At 68.6% G+C, this 6,010-nt stretch overlaps 1 protein-coding gene across 1 annotated transcript in view; it reads left to right on the top strand.

Moving 5' to 3' along the window:
- Positions 1-4,545: 4,545 nt before the first annotated feature.
- STARD3 (StAR related lipid transfer domain containing 3) overlaps positions 4,546-6,010 on the top strand; it is a 42,185-nt gene continuing 40,720 nt past the window's right edge. Inside the window, exon 1 of the mRNA XM_027909658.1 lies at positions 4,546-4,561. The gene's annotated coding sequence lies outside the window, so the exon portion shown is untranslated. The remainder of the gene's footprint in view (positions 4,562-6,010) is intronic.

Genomic DNA, 6,010 nt, shown 5'->3' with positions numbered 1-6,010 from the left:
TGGACACCCCCGGGGGGGTGAGGGAGGAGAAGGTCGGGTGAAGGGCACGGTGGGAGGGAGGGGCTGGGGGAGGCGGCGGGCGCCTCGTGCCAGCTGTACCCGCAGAAAGGCAAATAATTCAGCGGCACCAACCGGAGAGGAACCAGCCCCGCCGAGCCACGTGCCAAAATACCAGCAGTAAAGTAGTTAAATGGATCCAGCGCGGGAGCAGGAGCTGCGAGAGGCGCTTGGGCCCCCATCCAAAGGAGTTAATGTCCCACAGTATGATCGATTAGTTGTCAGACGTGATTTCAAACCAATACAAGATGAATGGCATCATTTTCCTTCCCTCGGTTTCGTTGGAATTAAGAAGCCATTAGCTAACACAAATTTTTGGCAACTTTAATAAAAAAAAAAAAAAAAAAGAAAATAGAAAAGGGGGAAAAAAAAAAAAAAAAAAAGAAGAGGCTCCAGAGGGTGTTTTGTAGCAAACGCTCCCCGAGGGAAAGGGAAGGGTGGGAACATCATCCCGTGTCCCACTGGGTGAGGCTGGTGGTGACTTTGGCAGTGCCAGCGGTGTTGCCAAGGCCGTGCCCGCTGTTGGAGACGCCAGCAGAGGGTTTGCCCCGGTGGGAAGCAAACCCTGCCCGGCCTGCGGCGCTGGCGGAGGTGCCACCCATGCCATGAGCTGGGGGGTCTCTGCGGTGGCTCCGGGGGGGGCTCTCGGTGCGGTGGCAGCGCCAGGCGAGGGGCGGCCACTCGGGGACTCGTCAAGGACAAACGGCTCACAAGCTGCTCCTGCCCGCGTGCCCGCAGGCGCGGGGCCGCCGTGCCAGCCCAGCCGTGGCCATTACGGCTCCGTGCGCCAGCTGCGGCCACACGGTCCCCCTCGTCCCTGGGGACAGCGGGGAGGGGGCTCGGGCACTGTGCCACCCCCCCCCCATCCTGGGCGCCAGGGCACAGCCACGGCCCACGGCCGCGCCCCGGGGGTGACGGGGTCAGGAGGGGTGAGGAGGAGCGTGAATTTGGGGGCTGAGGGCAGGGACCCCCCACAAGGACCTGAACCCTCAGGGGTCACATATCCATGACCCCCAGGGACCCCTCGGGGACCCCCATCCCCGTCACTGCTGCCACGAAAGGACGACCTGGAGGGCAGAGCAGCCCCCCCCCCCCCCCCCCCCCCCCCCCCCCCCCCCCCCCCCCCCCCCCCCCCCCCCCCCCCCCCCCCCCCCCCCCCCCCCCCCCATCCAGCCCCGGCTTTCGCTGCCCGATCACCCGGTTTTAGGCACCGAACGGGGTGGAATTAGGATTATTATCACAGCTGCTCTAAATGTAATTAGTTTTGCTGGGGACCTGTTTGCTTTGCTGGGATTAGGGTGCAATCTCGCCGCCCTGCCCGGCACGGGCAAGGCTTTAATCGACCCGATAACGCGGGCGCCGGGTTAATGCGGTGATTCCGAAGGTGTGCTTTCCAATTACATTTAACAGAAAGATTTACAGTCGGGTAAAATTTAATTAGGAGCTCGAGGGAGGGCTGGGACAGCCGGGACAGCCGGGCCCAGGCCCTGCTGCTGCTGCCGTGCCCGGGTGTGCCCACCTTGTCTGTCCTGATGGATCCCATCACCCATCCCGGGGTGGTGGTGGATGGGAGGGGATCCTGGCTGTGCCAGCATGATGTGAAGCCACTCATGTGCTGTCCCCGACCCCTCCTATGTCCCCTCCAGCCCTGTGGCTCCAGGGAAGGTGCTTTTGGGAAGTTGGATCCCTCCATCCCAGAGGCATGTCTCGTCTCGGGGACATCGGGATGGGCTCGAAGCAGGTGGATCCAGCTGCCAGCAGCACCAGGAACCGGCTGCCAGGGGGAGCAGGGCCCGGGCCCCGGGGCCGTGGGAGGGGCCGGGTGCTCCTGCTGCCCGGCACAGACTCCGGCGAGCCGGAGCTGCCAAGAGAAATGGGCAGATTATGGGATGAACGCAGGCCAAGGCAGGGCTGGGATGCAGCCGCCGTAAATCAGCTTTTAAGTAGCAACAAAATGGACATTTCCCATATGAAATGAGCCACCGGCTGCCACAGACAGGGGGGGAGAGGGACCCCGGCCGGGGGGCACCGGGGCAGGGTGAGACCCCCAGGCTGGGGCTCGGGAGGGCAGAAGGGAAGGGAAGGGAAAGGGAAAGGGAAAGGGAAAGGGAAAGGGAAAGGGAAAGGGAAAGGGAAAGGGAAAGGGAAAGGGAAAGGGAAAAGGGAAAGGGAAAAGGGAAGGGAAGGGAAGGGAAAGATGAAGGGAAAAGGGAAGGGAAGAGGGCTGAGATGCCATGGGGTGCTCAGGTGGGCACCACCTGCTCTCCAGTGTTCCCAGGCAGAGCCAGCCTGGTGTCTGCTGGATCCAACCTTCCCCTCTACCCCTGCCCCTGCTTGGGTTTTGCCCCTTTTCTGCCCCTGGTGCCCAGGAGGGGGTTCTTCCCTTCCACAAAACTTTGGGCTGCAGGCCCTGGGTGGCTCAGCAGAGCCCCAGAGCCATTCAGGTGCCCCCAGCCCTGGGTGCCCTTAGGTTCCACCTGCCCCCCTTCCAGCCCACCTGTGCAGCCCCCCCAGTGCCCAACCAGGGAACAGGGCCCTCCACTCACCCCCTGGCATCTCTCACCGCCCCCCCCATACCCCGTGTGGGTCGGGGGGTAATTGGTGGGGAAGGCACCACCCCAGGGAGGGTGGGGGGGCCGGGTTGTGGCCACCCCACGGGACACAGGGCTGCGGCTGGAGGGGACACGGTGGGGACAAGCATAGGTGGGGACACTGCCCAGCCGGGCCAAGACCCCCCTGGCCCCGCAGCCCCCGGGGTCGGGCCGAGGGCCCCGGGCGGAGCTGCCGGCGGTGCCGCATTCCGGAGAAGCCGCCTCCGCCGGCGGCCGGTGCCAGCAGGCGCTGGCAGGTTCGGAGCTTCGCAGCGATTCCAGGCACAGATGTCCTTGTTTTAACTCCTCTGCGATGGAGCCTGGCAGACCGGGCGGGGGAGGGGGCGGCTCGGCAGCCCCCGGGGCGGCGGGGACAGCTGCCAACCCGGCCCGCCCCGGCCGCGGCTCAGGGGACCGCAGGGACCCCCCGTTCCTCCACGAGGGGAGGCGTCCCGGGCTCCCCATCGCACAAAACCGGGGGCAACCCCGCCACTCCCGGGGCCCCCCCACATTCCTCCCGACCCCCCACATCCTCCCCGACCCCCGGGCAGCCCCCGGCCCCCGGAGCGGGGCCGCCTCCGCAGCGCGGCGAGCGCCGGGCGCCGGGAGCCTCCGGTTTTTTATGGTATCTGCAATTTTGGCAGAAATCTGTCTTTAATTTAGCTGTCCATATAAAAATCCGCACTGTATAATAATGAACAGATGCCATGAAATTTAAACTGAAGCAATGACTCCTCCTCCCCCCCCCCGGCTGGCACTCGCCGGTGGCAGCGGCGACCCAGAGCTGGCGCTCGCCCCGCGCCCCCGCTGCGCTCCGCCAGGCCGGGAGAGGGGCCGGGCAGGGGGCACCGGGGGCACCGCGGGCACCGGGGGCACGGAATGGGGGGCACACCTCCACTCCCACCTCATCCTGCCCTGAAATAGGGAGATTGAGCCCACCAGAGCCACCACCGCGGGGTCCCCTCGGTGCTGGCCCCGCTCCGTCCCCCCGGCCGAGCTGTGCGTGGTCTTGGCAGCCCCCAAAATAGTCCCAACCTACAAAAATCACTCTCGGAGCTCGGCGGGGAGGCGGTTCCCGACCTCCCGCGTCCCTCTCTGGGAGCCGCGGGGCGGAACGGCTGGGCACCGGGCTGGGCACCGGGGCTGGGCACCGGAGCCGGGCACCGGAGCCTTGTAGCGGGGCTGGATACCAGAGCCGGGCACCGGGACCGGGCACCGGAATCTTGTACCGAGGCCGGGCACCGGAGCTTTACAACGAAACCGTTCACGGGGACCGTGCACCAAAATCTTTCCCCGGAGCTTTGCAGTGGAGCCGTTCTCCGGAGCTCTGCCCCGGGCCGTGCACCGAGCGCTGGGCCGCATTGCGGGGCCGGGCCGTGCCGGAGCAGCCGAGCGGATTCCCGCACCTTCGGCGGGGCCGGGCGGGCACCGGGAAAACAAAAATCCCGGGAAATGAACGCAGCCCGCAGCCCCCCCAGCGGGGCCGGCACCCCCTGGCACAGCCGGCCCCGGGAGCAGATGTCGGCGGCCCCCCCGCAGCCCCCGGCCCCCCGCGACCCCCTCCTTCGCTCCACCGGGGCATCCGCCCTTCACCACCGCCACCCCGGTGCCGCCGGTTGTGGGTGACGGCAGAAGGGCCGCACATCGACACCCCACGACCCCACCGAGCCCCCGCCAGGGCCCCCCGAGGCTTTTTCCCCAGAGAAACGAGTCCCGGGAGGATGACCGGGCTGGAGCCGTCGGAAGAGGCTCTGCTGCTCTGCAGAGAACTGAGAGCGCCAGGGCCCGACCGGGGGTCGGGGGGTTCGAGGGGCTCGGGGGCCGCTGCAGCGGCTCGTGGGACCTCGGTGGATCCTCTCCCCGACCCGGTCCCCGCTCCCTGCCACCGGTGTCTCCGGGGCCGGACCCGGCACGTCGGGGCCGCATTGGAACCGTTCTCCGTTTGCAGCCTCGGCGCATCCCGGCCCGACCCCAAACCAGCCCGGTTTGTCCCCAGAAGCCGCGGGGCTGAGGGGCACGGGCATCGCCACCTCTCCCGGGAGGACACCGGCGGCTCCGTTTCCGCAGCCCCGACGCCTCCCGCGGGGGAACCGGCTCCCACGACCCCCGCGGCCGTGGGGAGAGGGATCGGTCGGAGCCCGGTGCCCGACCCTGCCAGGGGCCCGCGGTTGTCGGGTGGCGACGAGCCCCGGTGGCGCAGACGGTAAACAGACCGGTGCCCGTTAAGCGGCCCCGGCACCCGTTCAGCACCGCCGAGGCGGACAGCTCCGCACCGGGCACCGCACTCCCGGGGCTGCAGCGGGCACCGGCAGCGGGCACCGGGAACGGCACCGGGCACCTGGCACCGGCATCGAGCCAGAGCTTCCAGTGCTCCAACGGGCACCGGCACTGGCACCGGCACCTGGCCGGAGCTCCCGGGGTTCCAACAGGCACCAGCATCGGCACTGGCACCGGCACCGGGCACCGCGCCGAGGCTCCATCGGGAACCGGCACCGGGAACCGGTACAAGCAGCGGGCACCGCGCCTGCAGCCGACCGAGGAGCCCGGCCTTGGCCACCGCCACGGTGCCCTCTCCGCGGCCACCGGCCCCGCGGCCCGGTGCCAGCCCCGGGCACGGCGCTCCGAGCTCCCGCTCCCGGGGGACCGGAGCGGTGTCACGGCCGGTGGACCGAGCCGGGCGGCCGCTCCGCATCCCGGTGCCCCTATTGGTGAGGGGGGGGACACCGCCTCCACGGTCCCGGGGGGGACACCCTTGGGGCAGAGCCGCTTTATATCAGCGCCACCGCCCGCGGGCCGCGCACTCGGGCGGCGGGAGCGGCGGCGGCACCGCCGGGGGGTGGGCTCGACCCGGTGCCCCCAATGCCCCCGGTGCCCCCGGTGCCCCCGGTGCCTCGGGGGCGGAAGGAAAGCGGCGAAGGCGGCGGAGTCAACATTGAATATTTATTAATCGCCGTCGAAGGACGCTCGGTAATTACAACCTCGCCGCGATCGCACCGGCGGCGGCTCGTCACGGCCGACGAGTTCTGGCGGGGCCGGGACCGAGCGACGAACGTCCAGCGGGGCCGGGGGGGGGTCGGCCCCGGCAGGGAGGGGAGGGCCGGTGCATGCAGAACGGCCGGGCCCCCCGGCCCCGCGCCCCCGCGCTCCGCCGCCGCCGAGCAGTGTCCGGGCGGCGGGGACGGGGACCGGGAACCGGGACCGGGGAGCGGGAGTGGCGCCCGGCGCGGGGGGGTCTTGCATATCGTTGGCCATAAATATTTATTAATCGAAATGAAACGGAACGGAAACACGAAAGCACTTCTGGTGTCGGGCAGCGGGTCCCCTTTGCTACAACGGTTTGTGGGTTTTTGTTTCTTTTTCCC

Source organism: Empidonax traillii, unplaced genomic scaffold, assembly GCF_003031625.1.
Source record: "Empidonax traillii isolate 1590-97213 ecotype Southwest subspecies unplaced genomic scaffold, ASM303162v1 scaffold2293:size56350, whole genome shotgun sequence".
In the NCBI taxonomy this organism is placed as follows: Eukaryota; Metazoa; Chordata; class Aves; order Passeriformes; family Tyrannidae; genus Empidonax; species Empidonax traillii.
This window is presented reverse-complemented; position numbering and strand designations above follow the sequence as displayed.